Raw genomic sequence first — 12832 nt, forward strand, 5'->3', positions numbered from 1 at the left:
AATCGGAATTAGAGTTAATTTTGAAACCAGTTTGCTAGAAAATCGTCCACGCCAGCTTAACTGTCGATTTTCGGTAGTGAAACATAAAAAAAAATTTGTTGCTCCGCACACCGTTCACTGACACAGTGACCAGAGCCAGCAACAAAATAGAAACCGGAAGTAGAATTAATTTTGAAACCGGTTTGCTAGAAATTCGTCCACGCCAGCTTAACTGTCGATTTTCGGTAGTGAAACATAAAAAAAAATTTGTTGCTCCTCACATCGTTCACTGGCACAGAGTTCAGAGCCAGCAACAAAATAGAAACCGGAAGTAGAGTTAATTTTGAAACCGGTTTGCTAGAATATCGTCCACGCCAGCTTAACTGTCGATTTTCGGTAGTGAAACATAAAAAAAGAATTTGTTGCTCCTCACATCGTTCACGGGCACAGTGTACAGAGCCAGCAACAAAATAGAAACCGGAAGTAGAGTTAATTTTGAAACCGGTTTGCTAGAAATTCGTATACGCCAGCTTAACTGTCGATTTTCGGTAGTGAAACATAAAAAAAAAATTTGTTGCTCCTCACATCGTTCACTGGCACAGTGTACAGAGCCAGCAACAAAATAAAAACCGGAAGTAGAGTTAATAAATTGACGAATTTCTAGCAAACCGGTTTCAAAATTAACTCTACTTCCGGTTTCTATTTTGTTGCTGGCTCTGTACACTGTGCCAGTGAACGATGTGAGGAGCAACAAATTTTTTTTTTATGTTTCACTACCGAAAATCGACAGTTAAGCTGGCGTGGACGATTTTCTAGCAAACCGGTTTCAAAATTAATTCTACTTCCGGTTTCTATTTTGTTGCTGGCTCTGTACATTGTGCCGGTGAACGATGTGAGGAGCAACAAATTTTTTTTATGGTTCACTACCGAAAATCGACAGTTAAGCTGGCGCGGGCGTGGACGATTTTCTAGCAAACCGGTTTCAAAATTAACTCTACTTCCGGTTTCTATTTTGTTGCTGGATCTGTACACTGTGCTTGTGAACGATGTGAGGAGCAACAAATTTTTTTTTTGTTTCACTACCGAAAATCGACAGTTAAGCTGGCGTGGACGATATTCTAGCAAACCGGTTTCAAAATTAACTCTAATTCCGATTTCTATTTTGTTGCTGGCTCTGTACACTGTGCCGGTGAACGATGTGAGGAGCAACAAATTTTTTTTTTATGTTTCACTACCGAAAATCGACAGTTAAGCAGGCCTGGACGATTTTCTAGCAAACCGGTTTCAAAATTTACTCTACTTCCGGTTTCTATTTTGTTGCTGGCTCTGTACATTGTGCCGGTGAACGATGTGAGGAGCAACAAATTTTTTTTTATGTTTCACTACCGAAAATCGACAGTTAAGCTGGCGTGGACGATTTTCTAGCAAACCGGTTTCAAAATTAACTCTACTTCCGGTTTCTATTTTGTTGCTGGCTCTGTACACTGTGCCAGTGAACGATGTGAGGAGCAACAAATTTTTTTTATGGTTCACTACCGAAAATCGACAGTTAAGCTGGCGTGGACGATATTCTAGCAAACCGGTTTCAAAATTAACTCTACTTCCGGTTTCTATTTTGTTGCTGGCTCTGTACACTGTGCCGGTGAACGATGTGAGGAGCAACAATTTTTTTTTTTTATGTTTCACTACCGAAAATCGACAGTTAAGCTGGCGTGGACGATTTTCTAGCAAACCGGTTTCAAAATTAACTCTACTTCCGGTTTCTATTTTGTTGCTGGCTCTGTACACTGTGCCAGTGAACGATGTGAGGAGCAACAAATTTTTTTTTTATGTTTCAACACCGAAAATCGACAGTTAAGCTGGCGTGGACGATTTTCTAGCAAACTGGTTTCAAAATTAACTCTACTTCCGGTTTCTATTTTGTTGCTGGCTCCGTACACTGTGACAGTGAACGATGTGAGGAGCAACAAATTTTTTTTATGTTTCACTACCGAAAATCGACAATTAAGTTGACGTGGCCTGTGTTATTTTTGGCGCCAATGAAAAAAATTCAAAATTTTCACTGTTTTTATGCAGCAACAAATTAGCAACAAATTCACCTGCATTTTTGCAACGATCCATCCCTTTTTCCAATTTCTTCACGCTACCTTAACGTTAAGCTAGAACTGTTGCTGATTTTCAGCGAACGGGTTGAGCAACAAAATCGTCATTATAGCAACTAATTAGCAACAAATAAGCAACAAATTCTGGTGTTGTTTTTTTTTAATTTCGCTAATTTTTCATCGCCAGCTTTACGTACCTGCCTATAACCTTCCTCGATAAATGGGCTATCTAACACCGAAAGAATTTTTCAAATCGGACCAGTAGTTCCCGAGATTAGTGCGTTCAAACAAACAAACAAACAAACTCTTCAGCTTTATAATATTAGTATAGATGTACTGTTCTTAATTCTTATACTTCACTTGTGATTTGATGAAATTTTTATCATAAAGGCATAATAAAAAATTTAATTTTCGCGAACTTTAAACTTCAAAGGCTGCAATAGGATGTGGAATGCCGAAATTCATATGAAGATGACTTATTCTGGCATAAATTAAGCGAAGAAAGCTACGGGTAGAAAACTAGTCTATAACATCATCCAGTACCAACTCTGTTAACATACCCAGCCAATATATTTTTATTACATTTTCCAGTACATTTGTCTATACCCTAAAAACTTATAGATGGCAACCCTACGAGGGTAGCTAGGGGTGGGATGACGTCATGCGTCTAGGCGACCGTCGCGACTGAGTGGCGGCTGGTACAGGCGAGTAGAGAAAGCAATTTGTGATAAAATCTACTTATAAGATAGTAATGATGATTATGTTTCGTGTACGAATGTTTGCTGAATTAATAATTGTTATGATGTGCCATAAGCTGATAATTACTAGCTTCCACATGGTAATTTTGTTATGAAATAAAACAGCAAACTTTAATGTTTCTAACTATGTTTAATTCCATAATTAAAATGTTCCATTATTTAATGAAGTGCATATATACCTATGTAGCTGCTGCCGACTTCATAAGAATACTTTGCAATGATAATAGAAATTGCAAAAATAGATCACTTTGTGACAAAGCGCTACCTTTCTGTGTTTGTATTAGATTAATGAGTGCTATTCTGTATGTAGGTACTAGGTACGTTTAACTTAATATGTAATGTTTAAATATCATATCTACTCATACATTCAAATGCATGTTTTTTACTTTTCCATCTAGTATTATATCTCAGCACAAGAAAAAAGTTATTTTCCCAAGCTCAATATTTTTATAGATTTCATATTTCCACACGACTGTACCGGGAAGTCCACGCATGGCTGTGAATAACGCTGTGCTCACCCCATTTCATGGAAACTGTCGTAACTCGTAAGCTGTGAAATATAAGGGTAAAAACGCATTTATTTGAAAATCTGTCAAGTGTAATGGTAAATCGAAAATAGATTGTCTGGTGAAATGTATCATCCCACTTCTGATTCCACTGAACATGTATTTTGTTATATTTTAATTTTTTGAAATTATATCATAACTAAGTACTTACTAATATCATGAATGCGAAAGTTTGTGAGGACGGATGGACAGATGGATGGATGGATGTTTGTTACTCTTTCAAGCAAATAGTTACAACATAACCGATAACAATGAAATTTGGTATGTAAGTAGGTAGCTGAAGACCCAGAATAAGACATAGGCTACTTTTTATCCCAGAAATCCTGCACGGTATTTAAACCCACGTATCTAGTACCTGTAATTTCCATATTGAAGCTAAAATCAAATCTCGGTCGATAGTGTACTAGGTACGCACTGCCTGACACAATCTGGGTATGCATTATTCTAAAAAAAAGCATTTATCTATGCAAAAAGCATTCCTATATCGGAACTCACATCGTAACCACGAATCCCCATTTCGCAATGCGTCACTCCGATACTCTGAAGTGGGTCAAGGTGACCACACCCCGGGAACGACGCACCGGGACAAATTTGCTTGGTAAATTACGTTGTATGGGATAGCGGAAAACGCGAATAAGCTGTTATAATACCTCTTTGTTCTATGTTAAGTAATACTAGGCACTATCCAGTTTAAATTCTGTAAAGCGAAAAGATTTTTTGTTGGTTGGCAGGAGAAAAACTCAGAAACATTGTTAATTTTTACCAAGAATAGCAGAAAGCTGTGTTAATCTGATATTCAAACACTATACAGCATGATCATGTCAGCAGTAGATGGAGAGGGAAGATAGTTTACGGGCAAATACTATAGGTAATACTAAGCGAAGTAATTTTGCAAAACGCACTTGAATTTTAATTTTTTTAGAAAAGAAAAACTCGATGGTGCTTCGGGATTCGAACCCGTTCGTACACATCTTAAATACAGCCACTAGACAAAGCACTATCTACAATATTTTTTTTTTAAATTTATAACAAAAGCTTTTAAAGCTTGGCGGCCAACTAATTATTTACTAATTATACTCCATACATTGCAACATCTAGTCCCGATTCGCACTGCGTCACTCGTATATGGGTCAAGGTGACTATTATACCAGAGCGGCAGTACTAGTTCATTGCAATCATATGATTGTACTGGGCATATAGAAATATTTTTCTACTAGTATTACCCGCATTGCTCCGCTCCTGTTGGCCTTAGTTGGATGAATTAAAGCCTATAAGCCTTTCTCAATAAATGGGCGAACACCGAAAGAATTTTTCAAATGGTACCAGTAGTTAGTATCTGAGATTAGTGCGTTCTAACAAACAAACTCTTCAGCTTTATAATATTAAGTATAGATAACTAGTATAGATTTATAAAATCTTATCTTATTTACATATATAAAATTCTCGTGTCACAATGTTAGTCTGCATACCTCCGAAACGGGTGGACCGATTCTCATGAAATTTTCTGTGCATATAGGGTAAGTCTGAGAATCGGCCAACATCTATTTTTCATATGTACCACGGGCGAAGCCGGGGCGGACCGCTAGTCTTTCTTCTTATATATAATATTCTCGTGTCACAATGTTAGTCTGCATACTCCTCCGAAACGGGTGGACCGATTCTCATGAAATTTTCTGTGCATATCGGGTAAGTCTGAGAATCGGCCAACATCTATTTTTCATATGTACTACGGGCGAAGCCGGGGCGGACCGCTAGTAGTATATATTATACAGTAAGCCTCGCGGTTTCAACTGCGGTAGACATTGAAGACATTTTTTAATTTTAAAAACAGTTAAAATGTCTTGGTAGATATTATTTTATTTGCATGCCGGACAAATCTTTGTGAGTATTGGTATGTTAATTTATTTTAAACATATTTTTCTTTTATATTTAAATAGTATTACACTATTACCTAATTCATAAGTTATTTACAGCTAAATAACAGTTTAAAAATACTTCTCAGTTCATTTATCAATTTTCTTTTCCACATCATACTCAAACTTATAAAATCCACCCAAGATATTACAAAAGAACTAAGAATACTTAGTACAAAAATATAGTTAAAAAAAAGAACAGGAATGCGCCAAAAATAAAAAAAAAACATTCGTGACCTATAAAACACCCTTTACCCAAAAAGGGCTATGCGAAGGGTGCGGTCCTGAATCATAGCTTGACCTTTGGCCAAGCCTAAATGTTAAGGTTGTGCCGCCAATGTTGTAGTTATAGTTGTTTTAAACTTTTAATTATTATTTTATTCGCATTTAAAGCGTAATGTTTAAGAGGAAAACATTTATCTATATATATAAGAATTTATCAAATCGGACCAGTAATTCCTGAGATTAGCGCGTTCAAACAAACAAACTCTTCAGGTTTATAATATTAGTATAGATTCGTGAAACCTACACAATAACCCTTTAACTTGTAACTTGGTCAAAACTGAACAGTTCAAAATTAACAATTCAATGTAACCGCCTCCTAGTTTCACTGCTCACGCGCAGACTTTCCACTTTCCATCTAGTTTTAATATGCGTACAACGCTTTATTATCATTATGGATAATAACTATATTTTAATAACACGGTACTGGAACCGGTTTTAAACCGGTTAAGATTATTCAATGTTATCGTGTATCGATGGCCCTTTCACCCTAAAAAATGATATCAATGTAAAGGTAAAGTATGGAAATATGTCGTAGTCATCTTATTCAGCCGTTTAATTAAGAGCCTAGCCTTTTTATTGAATGGCCTTCAACTATTGCTTCTCTTTTAACAATTAAATAGCAACAAATACTATTTCATCATGATAACAAATACTATTGATCATGTTAGTAGATAGGTATTATATTAAAGTTTGTAGACCTTTAAATACGTAAAAATATGGTAAGTTAGTTATTGGCTTATTGCACTTTCCCACAAAAACAGCCTAGCTTGTTTTGAAATACTACTGTAGCTGCTTTACGATGCAAAGAACACGCTGTCCAAACTATGTGTACATATTTTATGTGAAAGCTAATTCTCCCAGTATTCACCCGAATAATAAAACAAACCTCCCTTGTACTAGTCGGTAAAGATTGGTAAAGATGTCAGCTTTCAGAATGTAAAATCATTCTTATTATCGGTCAAGTAGTTGGCATTATAAATAGTAAAAATCAAACATATCTTACTACTTCATAATATTAATTTATATATATCTCATTAACGTCCACTTTGTGGAAGACGCAATTTATTCCGTACCTCAGTAAATATTTATTAGCTCTCAATAGTAGGTACTCTCACGTTCCGTAGGGCACCGGTTGTGGCGTTGCCTTTGCATCTGTCGTGAGCTACATAAATAAATTATATTATGTTGAAATACACTAGTAATGTAAAAACTAAAGACGAATCCTATTTTTCCCAAGAAAATACTATTTTACACGAGTATTATGAAAGCTCTCAATAATAAAATGAATCGTTCCCTATAAAATTTGTTCCATAAGTAGAAAATGTAATCATTTTTGAGTGACGGGCAAAAATACACTATTTTATACCAAACAATACTGTTTTTAATACTAGTTGGATACCCTATTAATTTTCGAACATAATGAACCCTATTCCTGATTTATTTTAAACTTCACTCAGGGATCACGTACATATTCAACGGTGAAAGAATTTTTGAAATCTGTCCCGTACCTAGTTCCTTCGATTTGCGCGTTCAAACACTCCTCTGCTTTGTATCGATTGTCGTAGTAAATCAACATTTAACACACCTAACGAGCGAACAAACACACATTCAACGTTTCGTTCTAATTATCGAGTCTAACTGTAAACCATTCGATACGCCCGACTTTACCTACAATACTTAACTGGCTTCTCAACACACGATAATGAATTCTCTTCCTATATATGAGAAAGATGAAATTCGATTTGTGTTATGCAAAATCATTGTAGCGTAAAAAAGCATGAATAAGTGATGGTGCTAGTTTGACCCGTATGTTTATTATGTAAAAGATTTATGTCTCAGTACAGAAAAGATAAATGTTCATGATTACATTCGTGTAGGTATTTATTCTTTTTAGGGTTCCGAACCACAAAAGGAAAAAATGGATCCCTTATAGGATCACTTTGTTGTCCGTCTGTCTGTCTGTCTGTCAACACCATTTTTCTCATGAACGCGTGGAGGTATCAGCTGAAATTTGTATCAAATACTCAAGTCTACTGTAACTTGCACTTGTGAAAAAAAAATTCTAAGCTAACGCAATTAAAAGAAAAATAGGTACAGTAATCCCCAAAGGTGAAATTCGCGCTACTATTTTCCTCATGTGGGTAATGCAGGCAAATCTTGTATAATAATTCATTATTATACAAGATTTGAGAACAAAGCGGGTAGAAACAATTTAATCCTTTTACTGTATATCTGTGCTTATTACAGTTTATTAACCTGAAACACATAGGTACATCTAAAGTTGATTTATTTAACTCCCTTTATATATTTATAATTTCCATTAGCTGCTTGCAATGGCTTCAGTTAAACATACGTAAATCTATACTAATATTATAAAGCTGAAGAGTTTGTTTGTTTGTTTGAACGCGCTAATCTCGGGAACTACTGGTCCGATTTGAAAAACTATTTCGGTGTTAGATAGGTAACTAGCCCATTTATTGGGGAAGGCTATAGGCTATATATCATCACGCTAAGACCAACAGAAGCGGAGCAATACGGGTGAAACCGCGCGGAACAGCTAGTAATACATATAAGTAGATTATAAAAACTTAAAAAAGCTTTAATAAGATAAAGCTAATAAAAAAGTGTTAAAAACTAGTCCATGTTATTTGGTAAAGTAGCTTTCCAATGGTAAAATAATTTTAAAAACGATAGTGAAGTTTTTGATTTTATTTCTTACATTACAAAGATATAAAAATACACATAACTATTATAACCTCTTTATAATCCTACTATATACTATGTATGGATGTTTGTTACTCTTTCACGCAAATACTACTGAACCGATTACAATGAAATTTAGCACACGTGTAGATGGTAACTTGGATTAACACATAGGATAGGTTTTATCCCGGAAATCCCACGGGAACTATGCGGGTTTTCCTTTGAAAACACGGGCGAAGCCGCGGGCGGAAATCACCTATTACATAGTATAGATTTATTTATCGACAACCGCCAATTTTTTTTGTGTCATAGCAAGCAAGTCGCAGGTGGGCAACCTGATGTTTAGCTATTAATTAACTAAAGCACGAATTTCCATAACCTACTATTCTATAAAGAACTTCAAGCTTCACAAGTACCTATTTGTGCCGGTACTCGCTAGTCCTTAGGCAAATACAAGAAGCTTCAAAATCCGCATACTCCGTTATAACAATTGGGAACAATTAGTGTGAGTACCGAGTAATTAGAGATAACTGGGGCGCGTACGTAATCGTCTGCTTGCAGTTTACAATGCTACGGCCATACAGAGCTAGCGATAAAGTATTGTCGCGTGTGGACGGAGCATTAGTAGCTTCCAATTTTGAATTCAAGAAAATTGGGGTGCGTATGTAATCGTCTGTTTGCAGTTTGCAATGCTACGGCCATAGAGCTAGCAACAAAATGTCGTGTTTGGATGGAACGGTAGTAGCCTATTTTATGTACTAATAACTAAAGAAAAGATAAGATGACTGGGGCGTGAACGTAATCGCTTGCTTGCAGTTTGTAATGCTACGGCCACATAGAGCTAGTGATAAATATTGTCGCGTGTGGACGGATAAGTAATAACTCTCCATTTCACAATAAAGATGACTGAGGTGCGTACGTAACCGTCTGCTTGCAGTTTGCAATGTTACGGACATACAGAGCTTAGCGACCAAATGTCGCGTGTAGACAGAGCATTAGCAGCTGTAACCAATACAGCTTCCAATTTTGTATTAAAGATAACTGGGGCGCGTACGTAATCGTCTGCTTGCAGTTTGCAATGCTACGGCCACACAGAGCTAGCGACAAAATGTCGCTAGTTGTCAGAGTAGTTTAGTTCTTAGCTCATTGCTTGAGACTCTGCTTTGTAATCAAAATGCTGAGAATTCCAGATAAAAGAGGTCGAAAAATACAAAAGGTACTTAATTATTCATTGATAATACTGGCATCGACATATGAGAATAACAAAAAAGTGTGCGTGTACTAGTGTACACACGTAAGAAGTGAAACTTCTTTATGACCTTATTTTTCAAAAAATAATTTACTATATGCAACTTTACAGAAATACGTCAATCACGCGTGGTACGGATAAAAACAAGATGGCGCGTAACGGAAAAATGTCACGCGTAACGAAAAAATGTTACACTAAATTTTTTTCCAACCCCGATAAAGAAGTTTCACTTCAATAAAATATAGAATTATTTCATTATCTGATCCAAGTTAGTAAGTCTAATAATCATTTTAACTTAATATTACTATCTACTATCTATCCATTATCAATCATTAAATACATCCACCTGAGTCAAAGCCGAAACATGCTTAACTCCTTACCAAATATAGGCTATAATTAATTTAACATTAACCCAAATTTGTGTGAACCACAACGCTGGCGAACCATTGTACTACAAACTATAACCACCTATAACTATACAGTGTTGAGTACAATGACATCACAAAAAGTTGCATGATGTTATAACACAATGCGAAGCAGATAAGAATAGTGTTCAACTACCTGCGTTTTATTGACATTCTCGAAAGCAGGTAGCAGGTAAATTAGTTTAAATGCTAGCTGTGCCCCGCAGTTTTACCCCCATTGCACTGCTCCTATTGGTCTTAGGTTGATGATATATAGCTTATAGCCTTCCTCGAAAAAATTTTCTAATCGGACCAGTAGTTCCTGAGATTAGCGCATTCAAATAAACTCTTCAGCTTTATAATATCAGTATAGATATTATAACAACATAGTATAAAACAAAGTCGCTTTCATTATCTGTTTGTCCCTATGTATGTTTTATTGCTTTAATCTTTAAAACTATGCAACGGACAATTTTTTAAATACATAGTGAGGTTCTTGGGGAAAGTTTTAGTATATAATTTTTATATGTATTATGTTTCCTTTCTTATGTTATCAGGTGGGTAATCTTTACTGCAATAAAGAAGGGCATTAGATAAATATGTAAAATGTAAATAAGTTTTTTATCAATGATATAATACTTGTTAGATAGTTTTTACAGTAGTGGTTTACATAATTGATCAAGTAAATATTATAAAAATTCAGAATTATTATTAAAATATACTTATACATACCTACTTACCTTAATAATGGATTATGTAATAAGAAAAATCATTACCTAATTTTGTTCACTTTTCTGCCAGACTGATTTTCAAAATAAAATTATATTTTAAGCTTTATTTGTTTTTCTATAATACTTAATTATTTATGAAATGATGAATTTATAAAAAAATAATTCAAATTAAATATGAACTTATGTTATTCTACAGTTAACTTGGGTAGTATACAAAGAAATGTTAATTTTTATACAATTAAAGTAATAAGTACATTTTTTGCAAACTATAACACTTCTTCCGCTTTCTATTCATTAGCACATCTATACTAATATTATAAAGCTGAAGAGTTTGTTTGTTTGTTTGAACATGCTAATCTCAGAAACTACTGGTCCGATTTGAAAATGCTTTCGGTATTAGAGAGCCCATTTATCAAGGAAGGCTATAGGCTATATATAATCACGCTAAGACCAACAGGAGCGAAGCAATACGGGTAAAACCGCAATGCACATATAGTGTGAAATATAATTTTCAAGTCCTCTGCCAACTGGATCAAACATAGATTTGTCTCTAAAATATATTTTCATATTAGTTTTAGAAGTTAATAAGAATGAAATATATTTGATTGATATAATGTGATTTAAGTTTATATAATTTAGTCTTTTTTTACACATAATTATAATGTATTTTCCAAGGTTCGAGGTTTGTTTCTTTGTAATTATTTTCTTTAAGCCTTATTTTACATCTATTTTAAACTATAGAATTTTAATGCAAAAATTATTATTTCTTGAACATTGTGCAACTGTTCGTATAAATTAAGTGATCCATTAAATACCGATTTTAAATATAAATGTATTTTAAATATATTATTGAAGTACACTTAAACATAAAATAAAAAAATATAAGCTTTCTTACCTTTAAGTCAGACGAAGGCTCTTATGCCAAAAATCCATGAAACAACACTAACACCATTTCACTGTCACAAATTAATAATTAAAAACCACTCCACACACCTTTTACACAATAATTTTACATACAAAAGCTACGTAAAGCATACAGGATCATGACAGGATCTTGGACACGATGTTTTCCAAACTTACACGGAGTCAATCGATAACATTTTGAAAGCAGAAGTAAGATCAAGGGAACGGTAGTGAAATTCGTCACAATAAATTTGTTTAAAGAATTATTAATATGGTGTTTTTAATGAGAAAATACCGTGAACATAAATAGAAGACGACCCTCCCTGGTATAAACTTCTATCTGAGAAGTCAACAACCGATTGACAGATAGAGCAAGTTTTACCAGTGATGCCAGACTTTCATTTTTATTTCCAACATTTTGTCGTTCCTAAATGAAATTGTATTAACTATTATATTAAATGATATTAAATTTAACTATAACGTCAAAGATATTAAATTATAACGCTATTTAAAAAAGTATTACAAAAGTAGAAAAAATAACGAATTCAACACTAATAACAAAAAGAGAGAAATCTACAGAGTTATTAATATAATAATTTACATTTAGATCGAAGGCAAATTTCGCTTTTTATTCAAACTTTTCATTTAATATTATAATGCGAGTAAAAATACCTTATAAAAATATATAAAGATGTTCGTGCCAGAAATCGCACCAAGAATGGAGACCCGTAAAGGCGGCGCTGTCAGCGTCCTTATTAATAACTAGCTGTTGGTCTTAGCGTGATGATAGCTTTTAGACTTCCTCGATAAATGGGCTATCTAACACCGAAATAATTTTTCAAATCGGCACTATAGTTCTTGAGATTAGCGCGTTCAAACAAACGAACAAACTCTTCAGTTTTATAATAATATAAAAGTATAGATAAATAATGCATAGTAAAATTGATCTTTCTGTATATTTTAGTATAAAGAGGTTCTTAATTTAAAAAAATGTGTGATAAAGACTGGTTTTAATCGCAAAAGAAAATTCCAAGGAAAATTCACAACTGCAAGTAGATGTGGTTTGCTTTTGTTATTTCTTACTTACCTACTTATGAGACGACTGGAGACGACAAATCCGAACTTAGAAAGGTCGAATCAATTTAACACGTTCAACTTAGATGAAAACAATCTAAAAGAGTTATAAAAACCGATTTCCTAAAACAATCCAAACAATAATCGTCAAGTAGGTTCAGCCGT

At 34.3% G+C, this 12832-nt stretch overlaps 1 protein-coding gene across 1 annotated transcript in view; it reads right to left on the reverse strand.

The window, feature by feature from the left end:
* The window catches only part of CdGAPr (GTPase-activating protein CdGAPr), an 85443-nt gene extending 73504 nt beyond the window's left edge, over positions 1 to 11939 (reverse strand). The window contains exon 1 of the mRNA XM_089713309.1: positions 11586 to 11939. The gene's annotated coding sequence lies outside the window, so the exon portion shown is untranslated. The remainder of the gene's footprint in view (positions 1 to 11585) is intronic.
* Positions 11940 to 12832: the final 893 nt, after the last annotated feature.

Source organism: Colias philodice, chromosome 30, assembly GCF_061535455.1.
Source record: "Colias philodice isolate Cphi_HAF_F1 chromosome 30, ilColPhil1 Martin Lab GWU primary, whole genome shotgun sequence".
Classification (NCBI taxonomy): Eukaryota; Metazoa; Arthropoda; class Insecta; order Lepidoptera; family Pieridae; genus Colias; species Colias philodice.